This window comes from Theropithecus gelada, chromosome 14 (genome assembly GCF_003255815.1).
Source record: "Theropithecus gelada isolate Dixy chromosome 14, Tgel_1.0, whole genome shotgun sequence".
Classification (NCBI taxonomy): domain Eukaryota; kingdom Metazoa; phylum Chordata; class Mammalia; order Primates; family Cercopithecidae; genus Theropithecus; species Theropithecus gelada.
This window is the reverse complement of record NC_037682.1, coordinates 111,010,702-111,036,041: the sequence shown is the minus strand read 5'-3', so window position 1 is coordinate 111,036,041 and position 25,340 is coordinate 111,010,702. Positions and strand designations below refer to the sequence as shown.

Genomic DNA, 25,340 nt, shown 5'->3' with positions numbered 1-25,340 from the left:
CTCTTGGCAGGTGGTGCACAGTAGGCAGAATTCAGAGCGCTCCATGACCCACCTCTAGGTTTTGCCTTGTAAATGATGGTGATATCTTCTCTAAAGACTTTCCCTCTTAGGAGAATATTGTCAGTGCTGACACTGACATGAATTTGTCTGACAGTGAGGGCGGTAGGGGCACACAGCCAAGTTCCTGGAGAGCAGGGGCAGCACAGGACACGTCTCTCTACCCGCGGTGCTCACCACAGAGGCTCAGCCACATTCACAAGGAGGGAGAGAAGAGGGGAGGGGCCAATCCTTTGCCCAAGATCAAGTCTTTAGGGCTCAGGTTCATTCTGAGGTTAGGGTAAGAGATGAACTTCAGACCAGTACTCGATTGGAGAATAGAAATGAGAATAGGGTTTAAGATTCATATTAAGGAACGGATGACGATTCGAGCTGTACTTCAGACTGGTATGGATTCAAGTCTGGATTCTGGTGAGAGTTCTGGTTAAGGTGGACTCTAGGGACTAGGTTATTGTTAGCCCTAAGGCTCGAGCTAAAATGCATCTTAGCATCAGGTGTGTCTGAAAATCCTGGGGTTTGCAGCAAGGTTCAGTGCTGTGGACTTGGGCAGAAGCTCTGCAGGTGACAGGCCTGGCAGACAGCCAACTGGAGAGGTAGGTGTGGCCAGGCAGCCAGGGCCAGGTAGGCTTTGAGGCCAGCACCGTGGACAGCTCCAAGGGAAGCACCTTAGTAAGCCAAGAAGCCACTGAGATGTTCCCAGCTGCCAACGCTGACCCCGGGAAGACCAAGATGGCACCATATCCTCCGGGGAGTTGGGGATCTCTCATCTTTAGGTCTTTGTGTTAACCGCAGAATCGTTCTCCTCTTAGACCCTATATCCCCTGGGCCTAAAATCGGATTCTAGTTGAGAAAGCTCTGATTTGGGCCTTTACAAGATGACCATTTTCCTAAAAATCAAAGTTCTTCAAATTCGACTCTTGACTCCCAGATTCACTCCACTTTGCGTGGCATAACTTATTTCTCTGATTTTTCTTTCTCGTGGAGAAATCAGGGAGCTCCCCAAACGTATGACTCTCCTCTCCCTCCTCTCTTCTTCCCCTCATCTCTGGAGGCCTCAGGGGTAGAGTGGGACACAGGTGAGGGGCACTTGGGCAAGCGGTGCACAGTCTGATTTCCTCCCAGCCCTGGCCAGACAATCTCCTCTTTTCCTTCAATAGTGCCAGATGCCATGTCACAAGAAGAGGCGCTACAGAGCAGCACCAGGTAAAGGACACCAGATACTGCCCACACTCAGCCCCATGTCCTGCAGGTCATAGATGGGCAGGACTTCTAAAGCATACCAACCCAGCCCCACAGAATAGGGGACAAGGTCACCAATATGAACGAACCACCTACTTTGTGCCAGACCTACTCAACATTATCTCATTGCATCATAAAACCAGCCGAAGTGTAGTAGGTATTACCCCCTTTTAACTGATGAACAGACTGAGGCTCGGAGAAGTTAATAACCTGTCCAGGGCACCTCATTAGCAAACAGAAGACCTGGGATTTGAGCCCAGGTCTGCCTGACCCTAAGCCTGTTGACACAAAGTCTATACTTTTTCCACCATACCATGAACTCCAGTTGCTAGAAAGGCCTTAAAATCAACTTGGCAAGAACCCTCTGCCTTCGTACCAGATGACATCATCCATCACTAATTCTGGCCTGGGTCTCCACAGGTAGAACTGTGTCTCTTGGATGCCCTGAGGGCTGGGAAGAGGGGCTTTGTCATCCGCCCAGGGTGGTCCTCCCTCTAGGGCTTGGAAACTCAAGTGAGCAGCCCCCTGGTGGGCAGGTGAACCTTGTGGTTCAGGGGGTGGCCAAGCAGTTCAGCAGTGTGGCTTCCTCTGAGCCATGTCCCCCAACAGGGCACCTTTGCAGGACAAATCTGCATGTGCCAGGGGCACTGCCTGAAATCACCCCCCAGGGAGGGAAAGTGGGAATGGTCCCTGAACCCCCGACTCTAGCTCTGGGGAATCTATCTAGCCCAACCCTGGGAGGTCACCTGGGTTGGGAGCAAAGGTGAGGCAGCCACAGTGAACCGGAAGGCACCAGGCTGGGGAGGCTCTGGGGCAGCAGCGAGCTGGAGCCTGGCGCTCCTCCTGTCCCTCTGTAGTAATTAACAGGCCTTTGTTCCTGTCCCTGATCTCGTCTGGCAGAGCCTTAATCATCCTCTTGCCTGCAATGAGCAGCCTTCTCATTAGGGCCTTAAGAACCTCTATTATAAACATGTAAATGGAACTCAACGAGGAGGGAAATATTTGACTGCTCCAATTTCCTTTGTGCCGCTGCCAGCTCTGGGCTGCGCACGCCTGTGATTTCATTGCTCAGCAGCCAGGCGCCAGCCGCTGCCCCCACCGCCCCGTCACACAGCTCCATCTTCTCCGATTGGAATTTAATTACCTTCGCCGGCGAATGTTTGGAGAACCTCTCTCCATCAATTGATTCTGAAGTCAGATTTTTATTCTGAGATACTTAATGGCACTTGGGCTGATGGAAACCTGGGAGCAGGTGGACCTGAGCCACAAGGAGCCCTTTAACAACAGGGTTAGGAAGGGTCATTGCAGATATTCCCCTGCCTCTGAGCAGGTCAATATTTCAGCCACCCCAGACAATTGGAAGAATCGCATTCCTGAGCCTCCTGCTGGTCTGGACTGGAAGTTTTTTCTGATGTCTGCTTGATGCTGGGTGAGCCTCTTTTTTTTTTTTTTTTTTTTTTTTTTCAGAATTGCAGTTTAGCCCTTGATGAAAAGGGGGAGCCCCTTCGCTGCCTGAGAAAGAAGCTGGTGATAGGATCAGCCTCTCCTAGGGGTGTGACAGCTCTTGCCTGTCACCGACGAAATGGACGTGTGCTCCCTGCAGGCCCGTGCAGCTGGGGCCTGTGGCACCCCCAGCATGGTGAGCCCTTCTTGTGAGCAAGTCTCCCTGTGCCGAGTCCTCCTTCGCACCACAGATACCAGACATTCCTGCCCCCGTGCCTTTCTTTTCCTTTTCCAAATCGGAATCTCTACTCTGCTCATTCTTCAATGCCCAGATCACTTCCCTCCTCCACGAGGCTGCTCCCTACCATCAGGCCGCAGTGATCTCTCCCACCACTAGCTTCAGAGCACGCTGTCTGCCCACTGTTTGTCCATTTAATGGCTGTCACCTGCGTGAAACAGGGCCTTGTTGGCCCAGAGTAAATCATAGGCATAGGTTGCATATGTCGCCCAATTTGAATAAATGAGTGTCTCTCCTTCAGGGTGCAGACTTCCCTTTCACTGCTGTATTCCTCACTGCCCTCAGCACAGTGCCTGGAACTTTCAAGAAAACTGGGTTGCTGGGGTAGCAGGTAGGTGGGTAGATGGGTATTCTGGTCAGAGGACTGCAATTGGTGGGGTGGTGAAATGGCAGAAGGGTAGGCTTGTTAGCTGATTGGTTGCTTGGTGGATGAATGGCATATTAGTTAGTGGGTTGCAGGGTTGGTGGGGAAGCAAGAGAACAGGTGTGCCAGTTATTACCGAATTGTGTCTCAGCTTCAGATCTACTCTCCAGGGCCTGGTCTGTGATCGTGGAGCTAGACCCTGTCAATATTTCTCTTTAACCAGCTGGCTGTATGTTCGGCTTTCCCAGGAGACGGTGCTGGAGGAACAGCACAGAAGGAGGAAGGGCTTCTCTTGCAGGCTCCGGCAGTGAGGTGTCCCGCAGCATCCAGCCTCCTGCAGCAGCCCAGAGAGTGGCCTGCCAGAGAGTTCCACTGGCACTGGCGCTTCAGCAAACTTTCCTGCTGCCAGGACACCTCGGCTGTACCTTCTCTAACAAGGTTTGGGTCTCAGTCCTGGATGTTGGGGTTGCGGGAAGACGCTTCCAGGTTTCTTACTGCCTTCAATGCTTGGCCTCAGCCCTAGAGGCAGAAGTGTTGCTTAGGTAGGTGATCTCCTGTCACGGTTAGTGGGTGATCTCCTGTCGCCGTTAGTGGGTGATCTCCATCACGGTTAGCGGGTGATCTCCGTCACGGTTACTGGGTGATCTCCTGTCACGGTTACTGGGTGATCTCCTGTCACGGTTAGTGGGTGATCTGCCATCACAGTTACTGGGTGATCTCTTGTCACGGTTACTGGGTGATCTCCTGTCACGGTTACTGGGTGATCTCTCGTCACGGTTAGTGGGTGATCTGCCGTCACGGTTACTGGGTGATCTCCCGTCACGGTTACTGGGTGATCTCCCGTCGCGGTTACTGGGTGATCTCCCGTCGCGGTTAGTGGGTGATCTCCCGTCGCGGTTACTGTGTGATCTCTGTCACAGTTACTGGGTGATCTCCCGTCACGGTTACTGGGTGATCTCCCGTCACGGTTACTGGGTGATCTCCCATCACGGTTAGTGGGTGATCTTCATCACGGTTACTGGGTGATCTCCCGTCACGGTTAGTGGGTGATCTCTTGTCACGGTTACTGGGTGATCTCCTGTCACGGTTACTGGGTGATCTCCTGTCACGGTTAGTGGGTGATCTCCGTCACGGTTAGTGGGTGATCTCCTGTTGCCGTTAGTGGGTGATCTCCTGTCGCCGTTAGTGGGTGATCTCCTGTCACGGTTAGTGGGTGATCTCCGTCACGGTTAGTGGGTGATCTCCTGTCACGGTTAGTGGGTGATTTCCAGTCACGGTTACTGGGTGATCTCCTGTCATGGTTAGTGGGTGATTTCCTGTTATAGTTAATATTCTTTATATTAAACCTTTCTGTTCATAGCACTGTGTAGCTTCTCTCACCTGATTGGACAGTGTGGTAATGAGTTGGTTGGTGAGTTAGCTGATAGGCTAGTTAGTGGGGTGGTTAGATAGTGGAAGAATAGGCTGGTTGGTAGATTATCTGGTTGGTGCATTGGTATGTTTCTTAGAAACTTGCTGAGTTGGTGGCATGGCAGGGTGTAGGGTAACAGGTAGAGTGGTGGCCAGTGGATTGGTGAGTGGGGTGTGGCTTGGCTCATTGGCTGGTGGACTTGGCTGGTTGATGGGTTAGTTGAAGGATGGGGTGATGAGCTGATGCTTCAGGACAAGGAGTTAGCATCATGTCAGAGGGAAGGACAAGTCCCAGGGAGGCCCCTGAAGTGCTGGTGGGTCTCATTTCTGCCTTCTCATAGGGCCGATGCTGCGCCCCAATCTGGGACCCTCAGAGCCACACCATGGTGGCTTGGAAGGTGGCAGGGCTGCAGAAGAGGCTGTGGAGGAACTTGGAGCATGATTCCAAAGGACGACAAGCAGAGGAACCCTGGGCGTGTCAAGGCTCCCCTGTGCCCCTTTACCACCCCATGCCAGGGCCCTGCTTCTCCTGCAGGCTCTGAATAAGCCTCCAACTTTCCACCAGATTGCCCAGCACCCAGATGACTTTCCAGCAAAGAAACTTGAGGATGCATAGTCCTTCAGGATGGATTTGTGCCTTTGCCCCATGAAATGTCCTGAGATACAGACCCCAGAGCATGGACCTCTCTTAGGTACTGGGCCACCCTCCTACCCCAGGCAGACCTGGAATTCTCCCCAGTGTATCTGCCCCACCAGCCTGGTCCATCAGGACCCCCAGATCCTCTTCCTCTCTCGAGTCAGACTCTGCCACCTCACTCTTCAGCTGTCCTCTGTGCCTTGACAGTCCTTCTTACCGCATCTCCCCCTGGCTGACCTGTCCTTGAAGCTTGGGCCGAAACTATCAGCAAGACCTTTGTCCCCTTCCTCCACTGGCCTTCCCTGCTCCCCACCCCTAGGTCCCCATTCCATGCTTTATGGGTGGTCTGGCCCACACTCCAGCCAGAGCCACCAGGACATTTCCAAATTACATCTTTCAAGAATCAGGAAAAGAGACTTCAGAAGGAAATTGCTTTCTCCCCTTCTCAGTCCAAATGAGGCTATTTTTTACTTGTCTTGCCCCTCCCCAACCTCTCACCCTTGCAATTTCAGTAAAAACTGAGAACAGTCTAAAGCGGGCCTCCTCATTGGTCAGCCTTCCTCCCTCCTGAGTTCTGCAGAGGCCTGAAGGCATCAGTTGGACTAGGGCAGCACCGGGCTTCATTCCTCCAGACAGGCTCTACTCCAGGGCTCTGTAAGCCCAGAGGCCAAGTCCAGGATGACGCAGGCGAGGGCAGACTTGGGGGAACAGGGGGAGGCTGTGGCTAGAGAGAGTCAGGCAAACCTGTGAAGTAAGAGTCTCACTTTGTCTCCTGATGCCCCTCTTCCTCCAGGAATGTTCTCCATTGCCTCCAGGTCCCTACAGGCCTCAGGTCAGAGACAGGACATCCAGGACATCTACTGCTCCCTTTATGCCACCTGTGCCAGGCCTCTAAAGGTCACCCCTTCAAGAAAGCACCAGCCTGAGCCAGGGGGCCTGAGCTCCAGCCCTGCTCCGAATGCCACTGCTCTCTCTGCTTCAGTCTTCTCACCCGGAAGCGAGGCCACCTCCAGAGTTGGGGCCAGGATCAGATGGGATGATGCAGATGCAGGTGCCTTGTAAAGAATGCAGCTGCTGTTTGCTGACCACTCATGCCGTGCCATGCCCTATGCTGAGTGCTTAAGTGCGTAATTTCATTTTGTCTTCACAAGACTCTTCCAGGAGGATCTATTGTCATTTCATCTAAAAAGAAGGGATCAAAGCTCAGAGAGGCCATGGAACTGCCTAAAGGCACACAGCTGCCAAGATCTCAAGTCCCTGTTCTTAACCCTGTTCACACTGTGTTGTCAAGTGCTAGTCTGAGTTTTGTTCAAGGTGCCTTTGAAGAACTACTGATATGGTTAGGCTTTGTGTCCCCACCCAAATCTCATCTTGAATTGTAATCCCCATAATCCCCACATGTCAAGGAGATAACAGGTGGAGGTAACTGAATAATGGGGCCAGTTTCCCCCATGCTGTTATCGTGATAGTAAGTTCTTATGAGATCTGATGGTTGTATAAGGGGCTCTTCCCCCTTGGCTGAGCTTCTCCTTCCTGCCACCTTGTGAAGAAGGTGCTTGACTCCCCTTGGCCTTCCAACATGATTGTAAGTTTCCTGAGGCCTCCATAGCCATGAGGAACTGTGAGTCAATTAAACCTCTTTCCTTTATAAATTACCTAGTCTTGGACAGTTCTTTATAGCAGTATGAAAACGGACTAATACAAATATCATTCCAAGAGATAAGTGAAGGAGGAATTTCAGGCTATGCATGTGTGGTGGAGATACAGGGTTGAGGAGAACTTCTAGAATTCCTCAAATGACAATAATAGTGGCCAATCTGTGCAGGCTGTGTGCTAACCTGCACACAGCCTGCACAGATTGGCCACTATTATTGTCATTTGCTAGCCACTCTTATGCAGTGGCTAACTGTGTGCAGGTACTCTGCTAAATTCTTTCTCTTGTTAACTCATTTAATTCTTACAATCCTCTAAGACAGGTACTGTTATCATCTCCAGTGTGCAGATGGAAAAGCTGAGGCACAGAGAGGTTGCTTAAGGCATTCAAAGGCACGTGACTAGTTAGCCCCTTACAGCCTCAGCCATGACACCGAGGAAGCTGCTTCTCCTCCCACTGACTCCTCTTCCTGAACCAGAATGTACATTGTGGGAGTTGGGGGACAAGGAATAAAAGGGGGTCTAAGTGTCAGAGTAAGAACCCCAGACCCAGGACCCACAGGGAGGCTGGGGGTGCCTCTGCCCCGACTTTCAGGTCAAAATCACCTTTTCTGTCTATCATAACCCTCTGCCCCAACACCCAGCATACACCCATAGTCCATGCTGTTCAAGGCTGCAGTGCTGAAGGAGTGGGTGTGGACTGGATACCCTGGGACACATGGTTGCTTGGTGTTAGTCTCCCTGGTTCCTTCCACTCCACCCCGGAGCTTCTCAATCTCCCTTTTGGGTGTCCCCCATCTCTGGCTCTCTGTGCCAGTTGCCCCTGTTTCCCTTACCCCCATTCATCCCTTTTCCTGGCACCAAGCTTCAGATGGCAGGGTCACCCCAGCCACTGGACACTCACAGGGAGCCAAGGACAAAAGGACCAGTGACATCACTTGGGAATGCGACCAGGACATTCAAGCCTGGCTGATGGGTCAGGGAGGGGAGAGCTAACCAGGAGATGACAGATTGGTGCCAAAAGTATATCCAGACCCAGCAATGCTAGGCTGTGGCTGAGCAAGTCACATGGACTGTTAACCAAGGGGTCTGTCAGGGGCAGCAGCAGCAAGGGACCTCCCCTGTAATGCAAGACATCTGTCACCTCAAGCTTCCTCTCCAGGGAATCTTCCATCTGTACTGGGAGGGGGACTTCTCCAGTGAGAGCCAGCGCCACCCCCTCTGCAAACACACACGTGCACGTGCATTCATCTATAAGCAGTCATTTATGCATATTTTGCTGCCAAAAGATTTTGAAATCATGTAACAGAATGCATATAATACTATACGATTAAACACATAAATGGATGATTTCATCAAAGCAAGAGTGGTGGGGCCTCATCTTCAGCCAGTGAGAGGGAAAGCAGGTCCGGGAGGGAGGAAAAGAGGAGGCAGGTGGCAAAGACCCAGAGACAGAGGTGAGGGGCAGAGGTAGCGACCGAGAGGTTCCGGAGAGAAACAAGAACGCCTCAACTCAGCAGCTCCCCAGGCCTGCACTGGGCCACCAAGTGCTCCACATGCTTGTCATGAATTTCCCTTTTCTGTCAAAAACAACCAAGACACAGGGAGAAGCAGCATAGAATAATGAGGTGAGATCAGAGGGGATGTTTTTGTACTCAGAACATTTCAGAAAATTGGCTCTGGGCATGGGGGCAGTCATCACAGAAAGGAAAAACAGTGACAAGGTCCTCAGGATCCAAGAGACAAACGCTCCCTGGGAGAAAGGAGTGGTGTTTACTTGCGTGTTCGTTACCCTCTAGCCGCAGTGAGGTCAGTGCCCAGCACACAGTAGGTGCACGGTAAGTATATCGAATCATTGATGAATGAACACCAGCTTTTCAACACAGCTAAGGTTTTGTTAGCCTTTAAGCCTGAGGAAAAAAATACATCCCCCATGGGTAGTTCCCAACAGGCCACTGAGGAATGGGATGGGGAGTTCATCTATTCATTTATTCATCCACCCATTCATTCACCCTCCAACATGTGTTGAGCCCCTCCCAGGGCACACTGCTCTAGGATGAATCAGTGAACAAAACATAAAAATTCCTGCCCTCAGGGAGCTTTTGTTGTGTTGGCAGAAGACAGTGCAATAACACGGACGAGCGATGGACTAGGGTGTGAGAAGGTCATGCGTGCTGTGGAGGGAAATAAAAGGTACAGGGTCAGGCGGCAGACTTGCAGGAGGTGAGGGAGGGAGCCAGGTAGCCATGTGGGGAGCCAGAAATGCAGAGGCCCCTGGGGGAGCCTGCGGGAATGCGGGTGTGTGAGTGTGTGGGTGTGCGGGTGTGCAGGCGTGTGCGGTAGGGGTGGCTGGCATGCCTGAGCGAGGTGCAGGCGGTGGGGAGGCCTGCAGGGCAGCAGTCTGGGCTCCGGGCAGTTGAGAGCCTGGCTCTCCTAGGAGCAGAGGCAGGGTAGAGCCGCTGTGCTAAGCAGGGACTGCAGGGGCCATGGAGGGACCCGAGGCAGGGCGGGTTTGGTTGGGTTCTGGGTGTAGCTGGAGGGTTGGTGGCAGGAATTCCTGGCCGATTGGGAATAGGGTGTGAGGAAAAGCGGCGAGTGCAGTGCTTCATGGTGCCCTCATGAAGCTTCCACACTAAGCTCAAAGGGGAGTTTGCTGCCACTGCCTCCCCCCCCCCCCCCCCCCCCGCCCCCACTCCTCCCCAGTACAGCCCAGGCCAGAGCAGTTCCCCAGGTTTCATCTCAGCCCAGCTGGCACCCTCTGACTGCAGGCCCCCCGCAGAGATGAGGGCACTGCCAGCCTGGGAAGGGAGGCCCAATCTGTCCCCAGCGCCTTGGTGTCACTGCCTCATTAGCTCTGCACTGGGCTCCTCCAGCACAGGACAGCAATGCGTGTCTGTGACCCCAGTGCCACCACACAACACACACACATGCTTACACGCACACACACCCTCATACACATGCACTCACATACAGCTGCTCCCACGCCCTTGCACACTCGAAATGCTCACACATATGATTTTGCATGCTCACATTCACATTCATACATTTACACGTGCTTTCATACTCACATACACACAGTCACACCCACACACAGGGTGTGTATTTGTACCCCCATAACGCCCATAGTGCCAAGCATACTTACTCCTTGGGGCTCCCTGGGTGTGTAATTCTCTTCCTTCCATGTTAACCTGCCTAGAATCATGTGGCTTATGACCTTTTATGGCTCATAGACCCTGCTGGGAACTCAGTGAAAGCCTGGGACCCTCACCCCCATTCTCTCTCACACTCACACTCACACACACTCACTCTTGCACACATGCACACACATCACATTTGGTTTTGTGTTTCCAGGACTCATGACCCTCCAGAAGGCCCTCCACAGACCTGGGTTACGAGCATTGGCCAAGACACTGTGGTGGAAAGGGGAAGGACTCCATGCTAGGACCTGTGCCTGGCACTGCGCAGCCCTCAGCTCTGATCCTGACAACCCAGCAACACCAAGGCAGGACTGGGCCAGCCAGCCCCAGCCTCCCCAAGACCAGATCCCCTGCACCCCTCCGATTCCTGGGACCCCTTCCTCCATGTCCGGCCACTCTGCCTTGCCTCCCCAGCTTGCTGACTCAGAAAGGCTTCTGGTGCGTGGAAGGCAGTCGAGAGGCCCAAGAAGGCCTCCTGGCATCCAGGCTGAGCCCGGCACGGCCAGTGCGCCCCAGGTCCTAGCACCTTGTGGGTCCTAGAGCCACAGGAGTTGGGAGGGAGGGAGCAGGAAGCTGGCATGCGAAGCAAGGATGAAATATTGATGCCCAAGTCCTAGTAAAGCAGAGAGCGCTGCTTGTGCATGAATAAAAGATGGGTCGGAGGAGCAGGCTGGGCAGCAGATTAATTAATCTAAGTGAGCGCCTGCTCTGCTTTGTGCCATGAGGGAGGGTGCAGTGGAGCAAACAGGCTCGTGTCCCAGCCACAGACCAAGCAGTGGTCCTCTGTGCCAGGCAGGCAGCTGGGCCACACCAGGACATGGGCAGAGCTGAGCACCAAGTCCAGAAGGGCGGGAGGGGCAGAGGCAGTAGACCCTCCAGGACCAGCCTGAGCCTCTCTGCCCAGTGCCGGCCGGGCCACCCAAGATGACAGCTTCCCTGGCAAGGAGACCCAGAGACAGCTGCTTGGAGGGGCAAGCATTGGCAGGGCAGGATCTCAGGCAATGAAAAGCATCCCAGGCTCCTGGGTCCTTCCCAGCTGTCTCAATCACCCCCTCGGGGAAACTGACAGGACCAAGGTAAAAGAGGGGGGAAGGTTGGAGGCAGCAGGTCTAAGATTTGGCACGGGAAGTTGGCCACAGGCTGGGCACTGCACTGATGTTGGCAGGGATGGTGGCCACAGGTCTGTGAAGACAAACGGTTGGAGGGTGTTGGAGCCATTCCACCCTCCCCAAGACTCACCCCATGCTAACCCAACATCCTGACGGCTTCCTGCTTGGGCATAACCTGGAAAATGCATGGGAGGAAAGTGGGCCACAGGATGATTGGACGTGGTGCTAGAATTCTCACCAGGAGACTGTGCCCGCGACCTCTGCATTTTTTCTCATCCCCTAAATGTAGCGGCTTTCACAGGCTCTTGGCAGTTTTGTTTCCAAGAAGTTACACTAGGACTTTGCGGGCAGAGTGGTGATGTCCGTCATCACGCTCCCCATCTTCAGAGTCCAGCAGAAGTGTCCTAACTGACCCCTGTTCCCAGAGGAGGACCCTCCATCCTGGTGGTACGAGCTCCTCCATCCCCACCCCAACCAATGCTCAGTAGGTCCAGGTGCTGCTCAGGGCACCTTCCTGCTCTGCGATGTCCACGGACAGCACCATCCCTGGAACCTTCTCTGAGCAAGGTCCAGGTCAAACTCCAGGGGGCCTCAGCTGGTGCCAGCCCCAGTCCCAGTCCCCGGCAGGCAGCAGACGCCCTCCAGCCCACCCTTCCTTTCAAAAGCCTGAATCCTGGATTACAGTCAGGAGCAGCCTCTGGAAACCAGCCCAAGACCAGGCCGTGGGGGGAGGACGTCAGTGGGGGAAAGAGGCACAGCGGGCCTCATTGCAGTCTGGTTCCCTCCATAGCCACGGCCATGATCTCTGCCTGTCTCCCAGCCCCAAGCCTGTAGTGACCTCCCGGGATCACACAGCCCACTGCTCCTCTAGCAGGGCTGGAAGCACTTCCTGTCTGTCCGCTCGCTGGGTATTCATCACCAGCAGCCTGCCCACACCTCTTGTGCTTTGTCTCATCTTTGTTACTTAACTTTGTCTCACGTAGGATTATTCCCATCTCTCCCATTAATTCTCAGCTTCTGGAACACAGGGGCAATGTCTTTTTCATCCCTATGGTTCCCCCAATCCCCTACACAGCACCAGGCACGTAGGAGCCACATTGCACAGGTGTCTGAGTGAGTGCATGAACATGCAGGACCTGGGACAGCCCCTTGGGTCGGACCCCAGAGCCCAGCCAGCACTGGCACTGCACACTGCCTCAATGGGAGCTGGCACTGGCCGAGGGCACCTGCTCCACGTCTGCCCAGAACCAAATGGGGTTTTACAAGTATCTAACCTTCCCCACGACCGTCAAGGCAGGCCTGTCTCTCTCATCGAACAGATGACAACACTGAGGCTCAGCACTTGCCCAAGGTCACCCAGCCGGCAAGTGGCAGCGTCAGGAACGGCAGTGTCCTCGCTGGCGCCTCCAAAAGCCAGCTATAAGGAGCCCTGAGCCGAGGGCCTCTCCCAGCTGCTGAGGAGGCTCAGAGCTGGATGCAGGCCAGGGCAGGACAGGTCCCTTGGCTGAGAGCAAGAGCAGGCAGGCAGGGAAGCCCCGCCCCTGTTCCAGGGCCCAGGAAAGACTCGAGCGTCCAACCAAATCCACTCGGCTTCCAGAGGCTGCCCCGAGCAGATGTCACCGGGCCTGGGATCAGGATGGTGTTAGTGACCCTTATCAGCCCAGATATAAGCACAGGTTCCCCGGAGTCCTGCCGCAGATGAGAAAGGTAGCAGGTTGACCTGGGGGCACACACAGCCGTACCCCCGCGCCCCCCACCCCCAGCGCGTTGCCTCTGAAACGGGGAGTCCCGGGTGCATTCCTGAGAAGCGGCCGGGCAGCCGGAGCCCGCCATTTCTGCAGTCACAGCGCCACCTCCTGGCCGGCTGCGGCGTGGCCGTAGAGGCCGCTCCACCGTCGGAGAACTTCCAGACCGCAGGCCTTGGATCAGGCATCCAGCAAATATTGACTCAGCACCTCCCTTGGGACAGGAGTGATGTTAGAGGTTGGGTATACAGCAGTGAAGAAACAGACTAAAAGCCCTGCCCTTGCAGAGATTACATCCTAATGGGGGAAAGAGGTAATGCATAAGTAAGGTCAACACATAAAACAGACGGTGTATTAGAGGGATAAGCACCCAGGAGAAAAATAAAGCCGGAAGCGGTGAGTAGTGTCGGGGAGGTTGTGGTTTTACACAAAGTGGCCAGACACGGTCTCACCCAGGCAGTGACATTTGCGTAAAGCCTGGGAGGAGACGAGGAGAGAGTCGAGCAGACTTCTGAGCTAGGGCAGCCCAGACAGCAGGCACCAAGGCCCGAGGCCTGCCTGGAGGGTCTGAATAACCGAAAAAGGCTCTGAGGATTATGTGGAGGGTGGAGAGGGCAGGAGTAGGGGCAGACCCTGAAGGACCCTGTGGGCCACTGTGAGGCCTCCATGACATGTGGCTTCATGGCCAGGCTCTGAGCTGGGGGATGGTGTAACCTAGCTTGTGTTTTAAGAGGATCCCTCTGGGCACTGTGTTGAGAACAGACTGTGGGATCAAGGGTGGAAACAGACATCAGTTAGGAGTCCACTGCGACCTCAAAGCACCTTGGCCCTGGGGTAGCAGAGACAGTGGGGAGGTGAAAAACGGCAGGATTCTCCCAGGTGTAAGAGAGAGAGGAGTCAAGGGCGATGCCAAGCCTTTGGCCTTAGGTACAGAAAGAAGCTGTCTCAGTACTGTCTTTTGCTGAGTTGTGGGATTGGCAGGCTCAATGGGAGAAGCCAGGAGTTCTGTTTGGGAATTGGTGGTCAGAGTTGCCAGGGGAAATGTCACAGGGGGCTGTCGATAAATGAGTGTGGAGCTCAGAGGAGAGGCCCTGCCTGGAGCTACCATCAGCAAGTCGTAAGCACTTGGGTGACATTCAGAGTGAGACTGGATGAGATCTCAGACACTCTGAAAGCAGAGCGGAGAGGCCAAGGACTGAGCCCCAGGGCGCTCTGACATTTCCAGATCAGGAAGATTTTGAGGAACTGGGGAGAATGAGAAGGAGGAGCCAGCAAAGGAGAAGACATCAGGAAGAGGGGCTCCCAGGAACCCGAGTCAGAAAAGAGGAGGAAGCGACCAACCATGTAAAAAGCCACTGATCCTTAAGTCAGGGCTGAGAAAGGTCTCCTGGGGTTGCAATGTAGAGGTCACTGGTGACCTTGATTGCAGTCAGAGTGGGACAAAAGTCTGACAAGAGTGCGTTCAAAGGAGAATGAAAAAAGAGAAATCAGAGACAAGTTGAGACAATTCTTTTGTGGGGTTTTGCTGTAAAAGAGAGAAGAGAGACGGGGCGCTTGCTGGAGGGGCCATGGATCAAGAGAGTTTTTTAAAGGTGGGAAAAAATAAGAGCTTATCTCCATGCTGACGGGTGATTGGGATACAAAGGGGAAAACGTGTTGAAGGAGGGGCTGGGGAGAAATGAGAGTGCTGTCCTCAAGCAGGCGAGAAGATCTGACTGTGCTTCCAGAGGAGATGCACTTCACGGTCCCCAGAGGGCTAGAATGGAAGGCCAGGCAATCACAAGAACGGGGAGAAACTGGAACCCCCAGGCCCTGCTGGTGGGAATGTAGAATGATACAGTCACTTTGGATAACAGTTTGGCAGTTCTTCAAAAAGCTAAACCTGCCAGTTACCATATGACCCAGCAATTCTACTCATAAGTGTGTACCTAAGAGAACTCAAAACATACAGCCACACAAAAACGTGTACACAAATATTCATAACAGCCTTGTCTATAAGAGCCAAAAAGTAGAAACCACCCCAATGTCTCTCAATTGATGCAGGGATAAACAAAATAAAGTCTATCCATACAATGGGATATTACTCAGCCATAAAAAAGAACGAAGTTCTGATACAGGCTACAACATGGATGAGTCGCGTACAAAATGCCAAGTGAAAGAAGCCAGTCGCAAAAGACCATATGGTGTGTGACTCCATTTATATGAAATGTCCAGAACAGGTGAGTCTGGAGAGACCAGATTGCTTCAGAGCGAGCATAGATCGGTGGTCTCCAGGGACCAGGGAGGGAAATGGGGACTGACTGCTAATGGGAATGGGGTTTCCTGTGGGGATGAAAATGTTCTGGAATTAGGTGGCGGTGAAGGTTACACAACTCTGTGAATATGCTAAAAAGCACTAAATTGTACACCTTAAAGGGATGAATTTCATGGAGTATGAGTTATGTCTCAATAACAATTTGTTTTTTAAGATCTGGTCATACAAAGTGGAGGGGTTGCCTTGGCCCAGGAAGGAGGCAGAAGACCCAGGCAGATGCAAGCAGGTGGGTGGTGTGGGGGTGGAGACCATGGACATTCTCTCCCGGCGGCTTCTATCTTCTCAGTGAGACAGGAAGTTACATCATCAGCTGAGAGTAGAGATGGGGGCTCCAGGGAAGAGCACAGAGACAGAACGGGTATGTCGCCGCAAGAGGAAATGAATGGGCCAGGGAGATTCAGGAGGATTCCCAGGCAGGCCCATGGGAAGGAAGCAAAGGTGCAATAAATATGTGCTGGGGGGCGGTGGTCCCATGTCGAGTGGGCCCAGCAGCCTGAGAGTGTGGAGACCTGGGTCACCAGCATTGTGCTCCCCCCATAACACAGCCCACCCACTCCCTGGACATACAGGGGCTCCCATGGGAGTTTGAAACAAACCCTAAAAATATGCCTACCTACTACCCATCGCCTTTTAAAATGCACATTCCCTGTCACTGCAATTCCTCTTGGGGAATTCAGTCTCAGAAACACTTGCACGCAGACACAGCTGCATAGGCAGGGATGCTCAAGGCAGAATTGTTAGCAATCACCAAAGATGGGAAACCACGTAAGTGTCCATTACTGGGTAAGTGGTTTTTAAAAATGATAATACATCCACACGATAGAATACTCTGAAGCAGTAAAAGCCATGAAGTGGTCCAGATATACTAACATGAAAGAAAGGATTTCCATGGCATATCATGGGTAGAAAATCAGGTTGCAGAATAATGTGTGTCATATTATATAATTTTCTTTCCTTTCTTTTTATACAAAGTGGTATGTATGCACGTGTGTGTTTAGATTATTAAAATATACATAAGGCCTGGAAAGTACGCCCTCTAAATTATTAATGCTGTTAATCTCGAGAACTAGGTTTTGCGGGAAAGGTTGAGGGGGGTTGATGAGGCAGAAGGGATTTCAGAGGGAGGCTTTCATTGTGTGCTTTTTATGTTTTTTGAACTATGCCTTTTGTACATGTAACATGGAGTACATATGCTTTGGAAATTTAAAAAGGAAAGAAGGCCAAGCTCAGTGGCACATGCCTGTAATCCCAGCTCTTTGGGAGGCCGAGGCAGGAGGCTCGCTTGAACCCAAGAGTTTGAGACTGCTGTGAGCTGTGATCACACCACTGCATTCCAACCTGGGCAACACAAGGTGACCCTTTCTCAAAAAAATTAATAAATAAATAAAAAGGAAAGAACTCATTGTGCCCTCTTGGGCTTCTTTCCCTCTCTGGACTGGGGGACCCTGGAAGGCCAGCGTCCTCCCCAGCCCAGACAATGCCATGCATTGGTCCCTGGAGATCATGGCGGGTCCTGATGCCTGGGCTTTCCCTTTGCCCACCTCTTTTCACCCCCAGACAACGGATGAGGTTCAGAAAAGCAGGAACACTTGCAGCACCCAAACCTCCATTTTGTCTCCTCCCCTCGTGCCACCGCTGCTCCCCTCCAGCTACCTCCCTGGGGAAAAAGGTATCTGATCAATCCAGTAGAACCAAAGGTGAGAAAGGTAGCTCCATAATGCTAATAGCATGGATTTATATAATGCTTACTGTGTATCAGGCACCATTCTGAACACTTCTCATGAATGAACTCACAACAGCTCTATGGGTTCCACACTATTACTACCCTTCATTGTAGATTTTAAAAACACAAACAAACAAATAGGAGTCATAAAAGGCCAAGTAATTTGCCCATGATGCTACCATCTTTCTGTAAGTGGAACCTGCACAGTGAGGCTGCAGAATCAGCACACTGGTCTCTGCAAGCCGTGCCCCTGCGAAGCCACAGTCCCGCCCTCCTCATTCCTTCCTCTGCTCTTCTGTGGCTCTGGGTCACGTGACGTCTGCTAGGGTCAGGTACTCTCCAGGGCAAGACTGTGGCATCCTCAACACAGACCCCCAGCCCTGACACATGCCTGGCAGCCAGTGAGTGCTCAGCAGGTGTCTGTTGAATTAATTGTGGCCTGCACCACCCTCTCTCCTGCCCAGGGATGAGCAGATCCTTTTCCCTTCAGAGCAGTCCAAACAAGGCAGCAAGGCTGCTCAGGAGCCCTCCGGAGTACTGAATGGAGAGCAGCCCGCAGGGATAGAACAGAGGCTGCCACTGAGCTCCTGCTCCTGCTGGATCAGACTCCTGCTCTGGGTCAGACCACTACCGCCCTGGCTGTCCAGGTCCAGCTGCTGGTAAGGGTTTGTGTTGGGAAGGGTTCCTCCCAGGTCGACCTCAACTCCTGTCTGCCCTGGACTGAGCTGGACTCAAGCCTTGCAGCTGCCTCATCCCTCTCCCAGAAGCCTGGCCCCGCTCCTTGGGGTTCAAGCTGCAGAAAGGTGAGCCCAGACCACCCATCCCTGAGGTCTGGATCTGGCCACCCTTCCTCCAGCTCATCCACTCCCAGCCACCTTGGCTACTTCCACCCTAGACACAGGTAGGTGCTCGCCCTGAAACATGAAGTCTCCACAGCTGGCCCTTCAGTCCTTCGTTTTACCTGCAGAAACCCTCAAGCTTTTGTAGCTCTAAGTCCCTTGAGAGCTACTCACAAGTTCAAGTTTTCAGGCTGAGGGTCATCAAAGGCCCTCTGTTCATTTGCAGAACCTGGAGCAGAGCAACATCTCCACAGACCAGCTCACCTGGCCAGTTCAGAGGCAACTCTGCTCGCTTCCTGGGTCCCCCTGGGACTTCCATGGCATAGAAATTTAGGAATTCAAGCTTCCATCTATCCATACATACATACATACATACATACATACATCTACTCACTCACATGTCCAGCCACCCACCCATCCATCCATCCACCCATCTATCCATCTATCCATTCATTTATCCAACTATCCACCCACCCACCCACCCATCCATCCATCCATATATCCACCCACCCCTCCACCCATTCATCCACCTATGTATCCATCCATCTATATATCCATCCATTATCCATCATTCGTCCATCTATTCTTCTACCTACCCATCCTTCCACCCACCCACCCATCATCCATCTATTCAGCCATCCATCCATCCATCATCCATCTATTTGTCTACCCACCCATCTATCCACCCATATACTCATCCCTCTCTCCCTCCCTCCCTTCACCCATCCATCCATCCATCCATCCATCCATCCATCCATCCATCCATCCTTATATCCATCTAGCCAACCAGCCAACAAATGTATATAACCTGACATGCTGGACCCTAGGGATCCTGAGATGGACACATCATAATCCTATCCTCCGTCTGAGGGTAGTATAAGAGGAAAGGGAGGTTTTCCAAAGATTATTCTAAGACAGTGCTGACTAATGGAACTTTCCATGATGCGGCTGATGTTCTCTTCTGTGCTACTCAATATGGTCAGTACACACTAGCCATGTGTGAACATTTAGCATCTGAAATGTGGCTAGTCTGACTGAGAAACTGAGTCTTTCATTTCATTTCATTTTATTTAATTTAAATGCAAACCATCACATGGCACCAGTGGCTTCAGGATGGGACGCCACAGACCTAAGAGCTGTGGTAGCACAGAAGGGAGGGGAGGCTTCAGGGAGGAGACAACATTAGGTGGGGCCAGGTGACTCAGCCAGCTCACTCATTCTTCTTCCCTGACACCTGCTGGAGCATGCCCAGCCCCTGCCAGACCCTTAAGCATATTTTGGAAAGTCTCTTGTCACAGTGCTGAGCTCAGCCAGAGGCTCCTCTGAACTTGCACACCCTCTCTGAGGTCACTGCTGGGTGAGGCCTGAGCCCTTCTCACTCCAGGAGTTCCTGACTCATCCTGGAAAAAGCAGAAAAGCCTCTGTATTTTTCAAGAACCACTTCAATGTTAATAAGAGGGCAGACATGACCCCAGGCATGATCCCAACTCGGGCACACAGGGATGGGGTATGGGGGTCAAGGAGCAAGTCTAAAACAGGTGAGGAGCAGAATAGAGAGCCAGGGCCCAGCAGAGGGTGAGGCGGAAACTGATGGAATGAGACACGGAGGAACAGCCAGCCCAAGCCAGCAGGGCAGACAGGGTAAGAGGGATACGCCACAGAGATACGCCACAGAGCAATGGCTAACATGAGCCAGAACGGAAGGGACATGCCGAGGTAAACACAGCTGGAGGCAGGCTGACAGGTGGCTACAGACAAGACTAAGACAGGCTGACCAAAAGGCAGTCTGTGACCGCAGGAGAGGTGGGGTGGGGGTCCCAGAGGGCAGCTCTGAGATCACATCCATTGACTGTACTTGCAGATCAGGCCACTAGGCGGTAGCATTGCTCCAGCCACTGCCACTAGCAGGCGTCCAACTTCCAAAAGATGGTAACAGCCAGGCTCCCTGTCATGGGCAGCGGACATGGCTTCCCTGACAGACGTAAGAGGCTGGGATAGGCGGACCCAGAGCATCTATGCCCTAGCCTGGAGAGTCCCTCTCTTGTCACCCAGGATCTCCTCAAACCTGCCCCTTCCCTCCACATCCCCAGTCCCTGGTCTTGTCCCTTTCCTGACAGCTGCCTGGGCTCGCAGAGCACTGAAGGATGGAGCCTCAAGATGTCCATCAATTCCCTGTCTTTGCCTGAAAAGGGCAGGTGAGGATTCTAGGTCTGAGAATTGCCCTCAGCTCCTGCCACGCGGCCTGGTCCATGAGGAGGACCTCGTGGGCTCTTGGGTGCAAGGCTCGCTTCACATAGACCCAGAGGGATCTTGGCTGACCCCATGCTCGGCAGCAGCCAAGTGCAGCTTTGGGCTGCATGAACAGAACAAAATGTCTGGATACAGGACTGCATTCAGCAATAAAGCCTAGTCCTCAGGCTACAGCTCTGGAACAGCCAATGTAACGCAGGAGGAAGAGCGATGTGGACCATGTCATAGTTACAATCCAGTCACCTGCACCCCTCCTTTCTCTCCCCCAGCTTCTCTTGTTCCAGCACCTCGGTCCTGGCGTCCCCCAGGCTAAGAAGCCAGCCTTGGCCTGGGAGTACTGTCTTTGACCCTTTTTGTGGCCCTGCACTCCCGCTCTTGGCCTCGTCTCCCCATCAGTAAACAGAAGTGGATGGATCATGAGATGTCCTCCAAGGTTTCTTCCAGCTCGCAGCACCACTGACTGGGAGGCCTCAGCAAAAATGTCCTCACAGTTCTGGAGGCTGGAAGTAAGTCTGACATCAAGGCGTCCTCGCGGCTGGTTTCTTCTGAGGCTTCTCTCCTTGCCTTGCAGACAGCGCCTTCCCCTGCGCCTTCGCCCAGGCTTTCCTCTGTGCAAATCTATGCCCTCATTTCCTCTTCTCATAAGAACACTGGTTCTATTGGATTAGGGTCCACCCATATGGCCTCATGGTAACCTAATTACCTCAGTAAAGGCCCCGTCTGCAAACGCAGGAGATTATGGAACAACATGTGTTTGAACTTTGTGAGTCCACTTACATGCGGTTTTTCTTCTGCCTCTGAGACAGCAGGACCCCCCACCCCACCCTGCAGCCTACTCAGCACAAAGACGGGAGGATGGAGACCTTGATGAGGATCCACTTCCACTCAATAACTAATACATAGATTTTCTCTTCTTTGTGTTTCTTTTAATAACATTTTCTTTAGCTTACTTTGTTGTAGAAATACAGTACGTAATGCATATAGCATACATAATATGTGTTCATCAACTGTTTGTCATTGGTAAGGCTTCCAGGAGACAGTAGGCTATTAGCAGTTAAGTTTGGGGGGAGTCAAAAGTCATATGTGAGTCTTGACTACAAGGGGGTTGGTGCCCTTGACCCCTTGTTGTTCAAGGGTTAACTGTACAATCACATTCTGATGTCCTGGCTGGGGGTTGGGACTTCAATATGTGAATTTTGTGAGGACGCAATTCAGCCCAAGGCACTGGGGGGACAAAGTCCACACTAGAGCACCCTAAGTACTGCTGAGTATTTCTAAAGTGCTGCTGGGTATGGCCGGGTGCCCTGAGTTCTGCTGGGTATGCCTGGGCACCCTGAGACCTGCCGGATACAGCCGAGAACCCTGAGACCTGCTGGGTACAGCCAAGAACCCTGAGTCCTGCCGGGTGCGGCTGAGAACCCTGAGACCTGCCAGGTACAGCCAGGGGCCCTGAGTCCTGCTGGGTGTGCTGGACACCCTGAGTCCTGCCGGATATGACCAGGCCCCTGAGTCCTGCTGGGTACGGCTGGGCACTCTGAGTCCTGCTGAATACAACTGAGTACCCTGAGTCCTGCTGGGTACGGCTGAGTACTGCTCACCTTCAGAGTCTCTTCCTCCCCCCACCCCCTGCTGCCTCTGGTCTTTTTTCAGAGTGCCACTGCCCCTCTCACCTCCCTTAGTCCCTGGGAAATGGAAGACAGCCTGGTAGTGAGGGAGGAAAAGTGAGGTGGGAGCACAGGGAAGGGGGAGGGAAGCACAGGAAGAACAGCCAGACCGGTTGCTGGGGAGGACACCGTCTTGGGGCCATCTAGGGCTAGGGGTTCACCAGGCAGGAGCAGCAAAGGCAGAGGGGTAAGGGAGTCCAGGGTTCTAACAAGAGAGTGGTGGAAATGTCGCGATCAGTGCAGACTAGAAAGCAAAGACGGGAGACGGAGTGAAAGCAGAGGCATTCATGACACTAGAAGCCAGCAAGCGGGGCGGCACCACAGGGATCACAGAGAAGGGGAGAGCAGGGCTGGCTGAGCCTCTGCAGGGAAGCGAGTGTTCCAGCATCTGGAGCCTCTGAACCTTCCCAGGCCTCTCAGAGGAGGAAGAGCCAGGGAGAGACAGGGAGAGCTATTAGGGGCGCCATCACGGCAGCCCTTCAGGTTTGGGGTCTAGGAGCCTGAGTTACCAGGTGGGGCTGGTCTGACTGTCTACTGTCCCTGGGCCCAGCTGTGGGTACAGGAGAGAGGCAGAGCCTGGTCGGGAGATCTCCCAGGGCAGGCTGGGACACCTGACGCAGCAGGCATCAGAGAGTCTGGAGGGATAGGGGCCAGGTAGGGTGGGAGCCAGGGTCTCTGGGCTGTACAGTGGGGCCGCCTCGCAGGCAGGCCAGCGGAGAGGACCCCAGAACACTCCATATCTAATTGGGTGGGTGCAGTATACGGATTTTCTGTAAGAAGTGCTCTCCCAAGCATTTCAAAGGCATGCATGGCCTCAGAAAGGTTATGAGTCAGTGGCCAACTGACATTTGGTACGCTGCATTTAAATGCAGGCAAAAGGCAGCCATCTTAAGGCTTGCGGGAAGGGCGTGGACCAGCTTTCCTGGAACATCTGCCAAGGCAAGAGAGAAGATGCTGCCAGGAAGGAGTGCAGTGATGTTTCCCAGGCCAGCCCTGCCTCCTGGGCCCTGAGCACCTCCCCTTAGAGCTTCCCTCAGTCCAGAAATACCCGTGAGCCCTACTATGTGCTGACACCAGGCTGGGTGCTGGGGCTGCCCAGGAGATGCTCGTGGTCCTGGCGTCCGCACCTGGCACCCATCAGGCTAGACACAGAGGAGGCTCCAGGCCTTTGCACATGCTGTTCCCATAGCCAGCACCCAGTCCCGGTCTAGATGAGGCAAAGCCCTAGCTCATGTCTTGGGACAGGAGATGCAATGTCCAGAAAGTGGTGGCCTCAGGACCATTTGAGATGTTCTCAATTCAGTGTAAGGACTACGATGCACAGTGTCATTTGCACTACCTTTACTTCTTGTGACAGAGAATTCATTTTTATGAAGCTCACAGAAACACAATCTCTCATTTTATAATTGAATTATGTGGAACTCACTTAGCACAAGATGACAGGGCTGAATCTTCATGTGTTTTTCTGTGCGCTTTAATCTCTCTGCCTCTCCTGTGTGTTGTAAGCTCCATGGGGAAGGAGTCCAGTCTGGGTTGTGTAGGGCTGCATCCCCAGGAACCTGCACAGTGCTTCCCACCAGGTGGGAACTTAGCCTGAGAAAATAAATAAGACCCTCAAAAATCCAGGGACCAAGTGATGAATCTCCAAGCGTAACCAGGTGGCCACATCTCCTCCTCCTCAGCTCAAGGGGAGACCCAGAGGCCAGAAAACAGCCACTGTGATCATGGCCTTCTGAGAAGCCCAAAGGGACAGACTATGCCCTTGTTCTAAAACATGCATCTCTCCAGCCCTCCCTCAGCCCTGAGGGATCTGGGAGGAGGCTTTGCTCTCCGCATGCCCAGGAGGGCCGGGGTGGGCTCAGCTTCAGAGGACACAACCTCCTTACCATGATTTATGGAAAGAGCAACTCCCAGAAGGAAGCCTTAACCAAGGACCTGCCAGAAAACTTTTTAAAATGTGTAATTGAAAGGCACAATGGACCCAGGAACAGTGGCTCACACCTATAATCCCAACACCAGCCTGGGCAACATGGCAAGACCCCGTCTCCAAAAAATAAAATAATAATAATAATAATAATAGTCAGGCATGGTGGCACACACCTGTGATCCCAGCTTGGGGGACTGAGATGGGAGGATCACTTGAGCCCAGGAGGTGGAGGCTGCAGTGAGCTGTGATCACACCACTACACTCTTGTCTGGGTGACAGAGCAAGACCTCATCTCAGAAAGAAAGAAAAAGACAAGAAAACACAATGAGGGGGAGGCAGAGTAAGATGGCTGAATAGAAGCTTCCAGCATTCGTCCCACCTGCAGGAACACCAAATTAAACACCTATCCACACAGAAAAGCACCTTCATAAGAACCAAAAATCCTAAGAACCTGGTACAGCTAGGCCCAAGTAGGGTAGAGCATCAAAAGGGCTCCTGGGGTCCCCAGTTCTAGACTTTGGCTCCTTGATGGCATTTCTGGACCTGCTCTGGGCCAGAGGGGAGCCTGCTGCCTGGAAGGGAGGGACTAGGTACAGGCAGCATTCACCACAAGCTGACTGAAGAAGCCTAGGCCTCGACTGAACATAGCCAGGCAGTATTTACCCCAGGCCTGGGGTGGCAGTGGTCACGGGAGAGACCCCTGTACTTGAGGAAAGGGGAGGGAAGAGTGGGAAGGATTCTTTGCTTGCGGCTTGGGTGCCTGCTGAGCCACAGTTGAATAGAGCACCAGGTAGATTCCTAAGGTTCCTGACTCCAGTCCTGGCTCTTGGATGGCATCTCTGGACCCTCCTGGGGCCAGGACACAAACCTGGCTCAGTATGCCACCTGCTAACTGTAGGGATTCTTGGGCCTTGAGTGAACATAGGTGGTAGCCAGGCAGTGGTCAATGCATGCCTTGGGTGAGGCCCAGTTGCTGTCCTGGCTTTGGGTCTGACCCAGTGCAGTCCCAATGGTGGTGGCTAAACGGGTACTTATGTCACCCTTCTCCCAGCTCCAGGGAGCTCATCACAGAGATAGAGACTCTGTTTTGGGGAAAGTAAGGGAAGAGCACAGGAGTCTCTGCCTGGTAATCCAGGGAATTCTTCTGGATCTTACCCAAGACCACTAAGGCAGTACTTCTACTAGTGCAAGAGCTACAGCATTATTGGGCTTGGGGTGCCCTTTAAAGCAGATATGGCAGCAGTGACCAAAGACTTAGATCACAACATCCAATCCCTTTGAATATTTGGAAAACCTGTCCAAGAAGGATGGGTACAAACAAGTCCAAACTGTGAAGACTACAATAAATACCCAACTCTTTAATGCCCAGACACTGACAAACATCCACAAGCATCAACACCATCCAGGAAAACATGACCTCACCAAATGAACTAAATAAGATACCAGGAACGAATCCTGGAGAAATAGAGAT

The 25,340-nt window shown here is 52.9% G+C and overlaps 1 long non-coding RNA gene across 1 annotated transcript in view; it reads right to left on the bottom strand.

The window, feature by feature from the left end:
• LOC112605563 overlaps window positions 1-25,340 on the bottom strand; it is a 113,600-nt gene that overhangs the window by 5,637 nt on the left and 82,623 nt on the right. Inside the window, exon 3 of the long non-coding RNA XR_003115524.1 lies at window positions 23,369-23,535. This is a non-coding gene — a long non-coding RNA (uncharacterized LOC112605563). The remainder of the gene's footprint in view (window positions 1-23,368; window positions 23,536-25,340) is intronic.